This window comes from Terrapene carolina, unplaced genomic scaffold (assembly GCF_002925995.2).
Source record: "Terrapene carolina triunguis isolate 2854851 unplaced genomic scaffold, T_m_triunguis-2.0 Scaffold247, whole genome shotgun sequence".
Lineage (NCBI taxonomy): Eukaryota > Metazoa > Chordata > Testudines > Emydidae > Terrapene > Terrapene triunguis.
In genome coordinates, this window is record NW_020664598.1 from 4,554,032 (window position 1) to 4,564,320 (window position 10,289).

The window sequence follows — 10,289 nt, forward strand, 5'->3', positions numbered from 1 at the left end:
AAAAATAACCCCCTCCCTCCACCTCCAAGCACTGAATTAAAATTGGTTTCCCAAACTCCGGCATAGACAGCATACGGTGTTTTGGGTTAAATCCAAAGCTGCTTTCGAGAACTTGATGCCCACAAAGTTCTCGAGCATTCGCAGAGTGGGACGAGAAGATGAGTGAGCACCTGGGTGTGAGAGAGGGGGAGAGAAGGGGGAGGACTAGGACTGGCGGGGAAGCTTTTTCTAAGGATATTGCTCATGTCCAGCTCAAACCAGTTCAAGAAACCAACCTCCATTTTCTTTATTTTGTGGGGTTTTTTTCAGACTGTTAAAAAGAAAAAAATTTAAAAAACAGAAAATGACAAAAAAAAAAAAAAATCCTGGTACATGAAATAAAGATTTTTTTTTTTTATAACTTGGTCCTCGTTTATGTGGCTTTATTGGGAAGTCTTGAAGAAAAGAATTCTTGGCCTGCCAGAGGAGTCCCTCGGGGGAACAGTGACAGAGTAGTTTGGAGGGAAGCGCTGGCCCGGTTAGGAGTTCTGGCTGATGTTGCCACTTTGTCTGGTCTTCCCACATGTTTGCGGCCCAGGAAAAAAGGATGACGTCGGGGCTTGAGGGGGAATAGGTTTTGCCATCCTTATGTTTGAACTAAATGCAATTAAACTGGAGTTGTTGGTGTGTTTGTTTTCTGGACTAGCAGACATGAGACAAGGTGCATTGTGGGCTTTCCCCCCCTTCTTCTGAAGCATCCCGATGACAGGCCAGTTATCTGGCACTGTTGCCAACTCTCGCAATGTTCGTAATGTATTTTAAAGCCCCAGCTCCTGGAGTCCAGGGGAGAATCTCAGCTTTCATTTCAAAATAAAAAGTTTCTAGCTCTTGTAGCTATGGAGAAAAGTCTGCAAATATGAAGCTAATGCAGCCCCAAAACCAGAAGGCAAATTAAAAAAAACACAACTTTTTTAAACATCTTATGTGTTTTAAGCCATTCATTATTTTTGGGGTGCTTGACTCACAATCTTTGAATGCTTGAAGCTGGCAATACTAGGCTGGCAGAGAGGCAGTAGGGTTCAAGCTGCTGCAAGCAGGCTCAAGGAATTAGGAAATGGGGCTGGGACCAGACCCCAAGGGGAGCCTCCTCAGATATACACCCTTTGTATTAATTGTCTGGGTCTGTTACATCCTGGCACCTTTGGATGTCCAAAGCATGACTGGAAAATTTGGGGCAGAGATGGGGATAGATATTTGTGGGCAATTTGGGAGGAGGGAGGATGCCCATGTGAGTGGAATCAGCTGCCTTTGGCAGTCAGTGTCTATAGAGAAGAAACTCCATGCTGGAGGGGAGTGAGGCAGAGGAACAAGGATGGGGTGAACTGGCTCACCAGAAATGTAACTGAGTTACCAAGTCTTTGCCCAGAATTCAAACTCATCCCATCCCCGCTCCCTGATGTGCAGCCAGAACTCAAACCGGATCCCCAAACTTTTGTCCTAAACTCAAAGGAACCCCCAATATCATCAACATCTCCCTCCCCCTGCCACACACACACACACACACACAAAACTGTGATGGGGCTAGTTAGTTGTCATTTGTTTTCAATTTCACTTTTGCAGGCTGTTTGCTTCCTGGTTCCAGCCAAAAGCAACACTGCTTAAAACCCTGCAAGGAAAGGTTGTTGTCTGTGGAACGGGGGCCTGGCTGGAACCAGGAAGTAATGGAGAGGGGAAATGGCCTGACAAGAGGGCTCTGGACTTGACACAGCCAGGAGAGTAGGAGGTGCTTTGAGTGACTGAACTACCACCAAGCCTTCTGGAGCTTTGCCTGATGCTGAGTAGGGGCTGCCAGGGAACGAGGTGACACACAGCTGAACAGGAAGGAAGAATCTCTGCATTAAGCAAATAGAGAGCAGCTGGATGGAAGCAAAAGGTAGTGGGGAGTTATACCAGATTATACCAGAGCTGGGAAGAAAACCCAGTAAAGGGCAGAATCCAGCCAGAGAAATTAAACAGACAGTGATGAGAAGTGTGAGGAGGAGACACAGGGTTCCTGCTCTTCCGACACAAAGGGCAGAGTGGGTAAAGCAAAGTCAGCAGAGGGCAGATCCGGCATGAAAAAGGCATGGTGGTGTGAAGGAGATGCTGGGTTAGGGCAGGCTTGAGAGGCCATGCAGGCGGGGGCAAGCCCACATCCCTGCTGTTTGCTGTTCAAGGGATAATGATGGTGCTGGTGGCTCAGAAGGAGCAGCAGTGAAAACCCCTCAGGTACGTGAATAGCACCATTGGGGAGGGGAGGGAGTGTGCGTCCAGAGCCCTGCTAATATTAAACTGATGATGCTGGTTACGAACACTTTGCATTTCTCGGGCCCCTTCCATCTGAAGACATGAAAACACTTTGCAAACAGTAACACCAACAGACTCCCAGACTCCCTGTACCATAGTCTCTCTAGGTCAGGATCCTTATCAGAGAAGAAACCAGAGGCACATGAGGAAAGTGACTTGCTCAAGGTCACACAGTGAAGCAGTGGCAGACCCTGAAATAGAGCCCAGCTCTCCTGACTCCCAGTCCCCTGTTCTAACCACTAGGCCATACTGTGTGGAAGAGCCCAACCAGGAGGAGCGGAACTGAACCCCTGACTCACAGACACAGGATGGCAGCATATGAACAAAGGGGAAGCCTTTGCAGGGGGCTCAGAATCCCACAGGGAGGGGGGAGGAAATGTTCTTGCAAGGAGGAGCCAGAGCAAGTGAGGGGTGGAGGGGGCTGCAGACACCTGTGGTGGGAGAGGTGAGGAACAGTACTCTGGGAGGCACAGATCCTGACAGCAGCATGGGTGAGCTGTGGGGGGAAGGGTAGCAAGGCAGGCAGGCAAGGGAAATGGCAGAGAAAGTGACAGTAAGAAAAACCCAGAGACGATCTCATAGGGGAGGGGGCTATTAGATTTGCTCCTAGTCCTAGCCTTAACGCTGGGGGGCAGAGGGGACTTGTCATGGCTCGTACCTGGAGGCTCATGGATTCGGGGCTGGATGGCCAGGACACTGCAGAGCTTCAGTGCCCGCAACCTGGCGGCACAGGAGTTAGCGTGCTGGAGTCGACGGTGCACTGTGCCTGACAGTGCGGGTGCCACCAGGGTGACTAATTCCTGGTTTCTGCAAGGAATTTTTCACTTGACCAGAGCTACACTTCCCTCCAGCCCCAATTTCCTTGTTGCAGCCCCCCAAAAAAGAAGACACTTGCTGCTGCAGTACTTCTATTTTGTAGCTGCCACGTTCTGGATTGAAGGGGGAGCTGGTAACCAACTGTCTTTGAATCTGTTGGAAAGGTCACAGCAAAAGCCACTGCTCCTCCTCGGCCTGAGTGAACAGCTTCAGCAGCTAACCCAGTACGGAGGAGACAGATTGTGACGGCTCCCGGGTCTCCTGCATTGGCAGTGCAGGGCACTAACCACTGGCGCTCCTAACCCACCTGCTCCCACGGGACAGCAGTCCGGGCAGGAAAACCTGGCTAGCTTGTGTGGCAGCGTTCGCCAGAAGGCCGGCTTGGAACCTTCCACTCCAGATAGGCTAGAATCCCACCCCTCCTCTGCAGACGGAGACGCTTTGAACTGATGTGTGGGAGCAGCAGGGTTAATTCTGCTGTGTGACTGGGCCAAAGGCAGAACGGCTCTCTGGGAATGAAGGGGTTGAAGCAGCAGGTTGGCTCTCCCCGGGCTGACACTGATGGATTACAGTATGTCCTCTGTATTAATAGCACTGCAGTTCTCTCCTCTGACTCTCGCACCCGCCTGCTGCATCTTGCACTGATCAATACTGGGGCCTTGCATTAAAATTCCACAGTTCTCTCCTCTGGTCACTTGTAAACACCCTCTCTGCCCCAGCGCTCTCCTCTCTCCTCCCGTTCGCTAGCTATCTGTCTCCCTCCCCCCAGTTCTCTGACACTCCTTTTCTTCCCTCCTCCACAGTCTTCCTAATTAGCATCCACTTCCCATTCCTGGCGCCAAGCTTTCCCCCAACCTGCCGCATATAAGTCACTTACTGCCATTAAGTACAAAGGGCATGGCTTGTATCTCCCCAGGGAGCACCGCACACACAAAGCCACGGTGTGATGCAGCATGGCTGTGTTAGAAAGGATACAGCACGGCAACCCCCTTCCTTCCCCCTATTGCCGCATTGGGGTGCTGGGAGACTGAACAAGACCAAGCTATAGAATATGGCCCTTCATTCAACGTTGAGTCACAGCTGTTGTATCAAGCTGGGGTTGCTGAGCTTCCGTTGCCATTTCTCTAGTTTACCCTCTCTGGGTTCACCCCCAGGGCAGTGAGATCTGTCCCCTCTCCCTTACTCTTTTCCCTTTAACTCTTTTCGCCTTCCCTCCTGCTCTGGACATCACTCAATCCATGCCTGTCCCGTTCCTCCTCCATCTTTCCACCTCCTCACATCTGCTTCTCAACAGACACCCAGCAGTCCATCAAAGTTGTCCGCCTAGCTCCTTCCACTTGCCCTGTCCTTTCATCCCAGCAAGGATCCTTCTGCTGAATAACTATCCTCCAGATTTCCAGAGTCTGCCTATCCATTGCCCTGCAGGCATTTCTGTGTAAGGTGCTACCAAGTCCAAATGGGATTCAGCTAGCAACAGGTGGAAATGGCAGCCCATGGTGTGAAGAAGCAGGCTCCTGGAGCCTGGGAGTATGACCGAGTGCGGCTCCTCACCCCATGCCCTGAGCAGAGGACACTGCTGGAATAGCAGAGAGCTTACCCCTTGGTTCCCAGTGTGGGGGACAGAGCCAGCAGATGCAGCTGTCTGGGGGAGTCAAGGCTGTCTACTCCTTAGTCAGCAATGGGAGATAGGTGCTCACTTCCTTCTGTGCCCTCTGCTGTCTCCATAACACTCCCGGCCCCCACCAGCCCAGAGGACAAGAGGCTGGGTCTGGAGATCTAAACCTAGATCTCCCAAGTCCCACATGGCAGGGCAGGAGCATTCATCTCACAGCTCATTCAGCTTGTGTTGGACCCTGGCATTGGGATGGGGCCAGGGATCTGAAATGGCCTGGCAGTGCAGTGAGCTGATTGCAGGGCACCAGGACCTCATCCTTCCTCTTTTCCTTTTTTCTTCCTTTCCCTCTCGGCCGCGGCTCTTCTCTGTTTTTTTGCTCCGTGCTGGCATGGTGCACAGCGGGCACTGCTGCCTCCTGCAGGCTGGTATCAAAGCTCAGAGGAAGCCTGCACTGGCCCTTTGATCTGCATGTTTCAAGCTGCCAGAACAAGCCAGTGGGACGCCTCATCCCAGAGATAATTACAGACGCCTGGTGTTCCATTTCCACTCATCCTCCAGGGACCCCTTCCACAAGCAGCGGCAATGGGCCTGCCTGGAGAACGAGGGCACGAGGAAGGGATGGAGCTCCAGAGCAGGCCAGGAGCCCATTCAGCAGAGAACAGGCTCAGAGCTGAGGGCCCTGTTACTACAATGGGCATCACACACACACATGTACCAGGAACAAGGCAGCCATGCACATGGGCCTACTCTTCTGGGGCATAACCATCCTCCCATTCTACTCTCCCCTCCACCTGCTTCTCCTCTAGGGTGAGACATGGTCCCCCTCCCGCTCCTGGTTCCTGCCAGCCTTACCAGGACAGAGAGGCCTGAGCTCCCCAGTACTGAAGAATGCGACTGGGAGGTGCCGAAGGAGCCAGTGGCCTCTCCATCCCCACTGCATTGTTGCCCCGTCCCTGGGCAGCTCTCGGAAGTTGCTGGCCTCTCCTTCATGGCTGTGCATGGCCAGGTCTGAGACAGACTGGGAGAAGGATGGGGTGAATTCTCCCTGGCTGGAAAAGCCATCATCCGAGCTAGGGACTTGTAAGGTCCCCCTCACCAGAGTAGCGGAGCACTTTGCAATGCTCCTGGAGCAAGAGAACAGAAGAAGGCAATTATGCAAAGCACTAGCAGGTAGGAGCTAGGTATTAATAATAGTGTCATACGAAAGTAGAGTCAGGAGTGAAATAGCCCCTGGACCAGCTCCCAGAGGGGACAGTCATGGCAAGAAAGGATGGATCAGTGAATAGGGCTCTGGATGGGGACCCACGAGACCTGCGTTCAGTTCCTGGCTCAGCCACAGACTTCTTGCATGGTCTTGGGCAGGCCAATCTACTCTCTGCCTCAAGTCCCCATCTATAAAATGGGGATAATCTTTCCCTACCTCCCAAGGTGTTGGGAGGCTAAAATCCATTCCAGCATGTGATGCACTCATGCTATGGTGGTGGGGGGCCACATCATTATCTGTGGAGAAAGTGATTCCTCCTTGGGATGTGGCCTGTCCAGCAGGGATACGTGATTCTCTGCCAGGGAGAGATCTCCGTGCCTGGGGTCGGTGGATCAGTGGTTCCCTCCTAGGACTCTGGAGTGGGATGCTTATTCTGCCCAAATCCCAGAGGTGTTTTTAAGGTACAGGGGATTGAGAGTGAGAGACAGGGAAGGGATAAGGTTCCGGGGCCAAACACTGTGAATTCAGTTCAGGCCTCAAGGGATGCAGACAGGGGCAGGCTCTATATAATAATAAATAACTGAGCACTTAGACTGCACTGTTCATGTTCAAAGCACTTCCAAACATTAACTAATGAATCTGTCGTAGTAAGGAATGTTTTAAAAGGACAGAACTGAAAGCAAATGGCTCATGGGTGGCTGTGAGCACATTTCCCCTGTTTTCAGGGGTGGATTAAGACTATATTGGGCTTGATCCCTCAAAACCACCCTCCCCAAGGCCCCCCACCACCACATTCTTGAGTCACTGGCACTGTGTGCTACCCTTGCCACCCTAATCAGAGTCACACTTCCCAGATGCTGCCTGCCTGCCCCCGCTGTCCCTCAGGTCATGTTGTGAAGTGATCTGTGGAGTGGAGTGGAGTGGAGGAGGGGGCACCGTGGATTTAGAATGCATGTCCTCTCTAGGTCCTGTGCTGGCAGCAGATGGCCAGCTGGCAGCAATCCGCTGTGCTTTACCCTGTGTGCTGCTCACTGACTCACACTATGCAGGGTCCTGATCCTGCAGCCTCTCCCAAAGGGTTAATGGTGCCCAGGGTGAGGGGACAGCATTGCCCTGTGGGAGATGACTGGTGGCTGCTCGTGTGGGTCTGGAAGTCCTCAGCTTTACTCTTCCTCTTTATATTTCTGTCTAAGCATTGGCCTCATCTACCCGGCTTTCCTTACCTCTTCCCGTGGTAGCTTCCATCTGCAGGCTTGGTGCAGTCCCTTCTGAGGATACATGCCTGGCCTAGCAGGGCAGGGATAAATCTGCCTGGCTCCTTACTATGAGATCAATCAATGTACTGTAGTATCAGCTGACGAGCCCAGCAGGTCTCAAGGCCCACCCCCACAGGGAGTCAAGAGCTAGCAGACCATTCATAACTCAGGAGGAGTGGAGCTGTGATATGCTAACCCTGACCCCAATAGGACATAGTCATGGGGAACTCCCATGCCCCCAGCACTGCAATATGAAAGGTTTGTCAGGGGGGATTTCTTTTCCTCAGTTTTAGGTGCCATGGGCCATACAGGCCCTTTAACAGGAGGAACTCTGGGAACCACCTGAGTGCCTCCAGGCCGCACTTGCCCAGTACAATCACGTGGGCAAAGGAATTTGAGGAAGTGGGAAGGGCTCTGAATTGGGGTAGGGGAGGGAAGAGGAGCTGGAACTATGTCACTGGGGCACTGCCCCACTCAAAACCATGATAAAACAAAATCCATGTAAAACGAATGTGCCCTTGTCCCAGTGCTGTGCACCATTCCTAGCTGGTCATGGAACAGGATGGACCTTCCAGCTGAAGGACTCACATAAAGGCAGCCACTCCAATGCCCCAAGTTATATAGGGCAAGTTCTAGTAGGGGGTGCAAATGGAAGAAGAAGCAGCAATCGCCTTCCCTAAATAGCCAGGCAGCTGCAGCTGAGAATTGAGGGTCACTGTCAATATGAGCACGCACAACTAAGGCAAGTTAGTGTGAGCAGCTGTAGACCTGCCCCTGGGTGGTGCCTGAGTTTGCTTCTGGCTACAAAGGGTCTGATGTTAATGTTAACTCTCCTCATCCTCAGATGTCCCTCTGTGTGAATGTTCCATAGTGTGGTCCTGTTCGCCTGGAGCACTGTTTGTTCTCATTTCTGTGTGATCTACACTAACGGCCATGCATGTGGGAAACCTGGGGACTTTGATATTAAAATATTCCAGGGCATTAAACACCACTGTGCTGAGTATGTCTGATGTTGGATCACAGAGAGAGGGAACTCATTCTTCCAGAGGTGAGCAACAAAGGCCAACCCCACAGCTATTGCTGCAGTACTTCCTAAAGCCTGTTTTGATGCTGCTTCAGGCAGTGCATTTATAATCTACTGGCTAAACATGGGGTCAGGTTGCCCTCTAGTGACTGCCTCACATAGCATCGTAAGAGCTCCACTACTGTTGTCAGTGAATGCGGATTCTCTTTCATCAAGAGACAGTGAACTCTGGTTTTGAAGTAGAATGATGGGTCTGGAATCTGTCCCCCCTGCTGGGGATCATGATGTCTGTGTGTCTGCAGCATGGGCTTTTGTTCATGCTCATCAGGGCTAGCTCTGCCTTTGAAGTTGGACCTGTATCAGCTTGAACTGAGGTCTTTTAATCATGAGGCCAGCGCTCTCGCCAAGCCTGTGCTTTAGGGTGGAGCCCAGCTATTTCCTGACACTAGCAGAGTTGATACTAGTTAACTTTTTGAAAGATCTGTCATCCTGCTGGCAGGTCTCACTCTTAGGCCAACGGGAGGAGCTGGTCTCTTTCCTGGGTACCAAAGGGTGTGTGACCCCAGACTGAGCCTGCTGGTCTGGGATGGCAGGGGAGTGGGAGTGGAGTGCAGAGCCTTCAGCGTCTAGGTCCCCAGTCCCAGTGAGGCCCAGTCCCAGTTGTATCACAGTGAGAACTGTTATGGAAAATGAGGGTGGGGAGGTCTCGGTGCACTCTGGGCTGATTGGGTGCTGGTGGTGTGGAAAGTCCTACGGCCACTGGCGCTAAGTAGTCCTGTCACTGGTAGATTCAGGACAGAGGCCGAGGATTAAGGAGGCTGTGGAGATGAGCTCACCCCTAGGGGTGGATCCTCAAGGACAGTAGCAAGGGGTTGGCAAGGGAGACTGTGTGTAGGAAGCTTGCTCTGTGGCTGGTCCTACCCCTTCTGTACCAGTCTTGGAAATAAAGTACAGGGCTTCACTCTCCAGGGACCAGTCAAGCGGAACCTTTCACCACCATTTCATTCTCTTCATTCTTTTTTAATTCTCTAAATGTATTTATTGATTGATTTAAAGAGTGTTGGGCGCTGGGTCGTTTCATTCCTTAGGAGGCAGTGCCATCCAGTGGAATAAGCTCAGCATAGCAGGAAGAGGCTTCCCTTCTCCAATCCTTCTCTTACCGGAATACCACCTAGTTCTTACAGCATTTCAACAATAGATCTCAAAGCGCTTTACCAAGGAGGGCAGTGTCATCATCCCTATTTTACAGATGGGAAAACTGAGGCACAGAGAAGGGATTTGTCTTACCCAAGGTCACCCAGGAGGCCTGTGGCAGAGCTGTGAATAGAACCCAGGCCTCCTGACTCCCATCCCAATATTTCACTAGCACCCACCATGTGCCAGGTTCTAGCGATATAGCCCTGAAGAGCTTCCAATCTAAGATGACCCTTAGGTCATTAAGAGGAGAAGTAAATAACTGAAATGCAAGAAATAGATTTTATTAAAATTATTATTACAGTAGCACCTAAAGGCACCAACTGAGTTCAGTGCCCCCATCATGCCAGGCACCATACAAACACAGTCAGAGTCAGTCCCTACCTCAGACAGCTTATAATCTAAATAGACAAGACAGACAAAGGGGAAGGGAAACTGAGGCACAGAGAGGGGAAGCCACTTGCCCAGTGTCACAATACAGGTCAGTGTCAGAGCTGGGAATAAACTAAGATCTCCTGACTCCCAGTCCAGTGCCTGTCCACTGACTAGACCACACTACCTCATACGAAGGAGGGAAGCCTGTATTTGCCATCAGATTTGCAAAGAATATTTTCCAGTTAAGCACGGCTCCCAGCTCTCCCTTCCAGCTTCTCCCAGTGGAGCTGCTCGCTGTTGGCATTCTCCCTTCCCTTCGGCAAGAGGTCTCATCACGGACACAATTAATATTATTTATTTACGTATGTGTTGTGCTCACTGCTGTCCAAGACACAATGCAGGCAGCCTGTGAGCGTGTACAGCTTTAGCAATGGAGGCCAGGTGTTTAGCAGGGGCACTCTGATGAGTAATTAAAGTTTG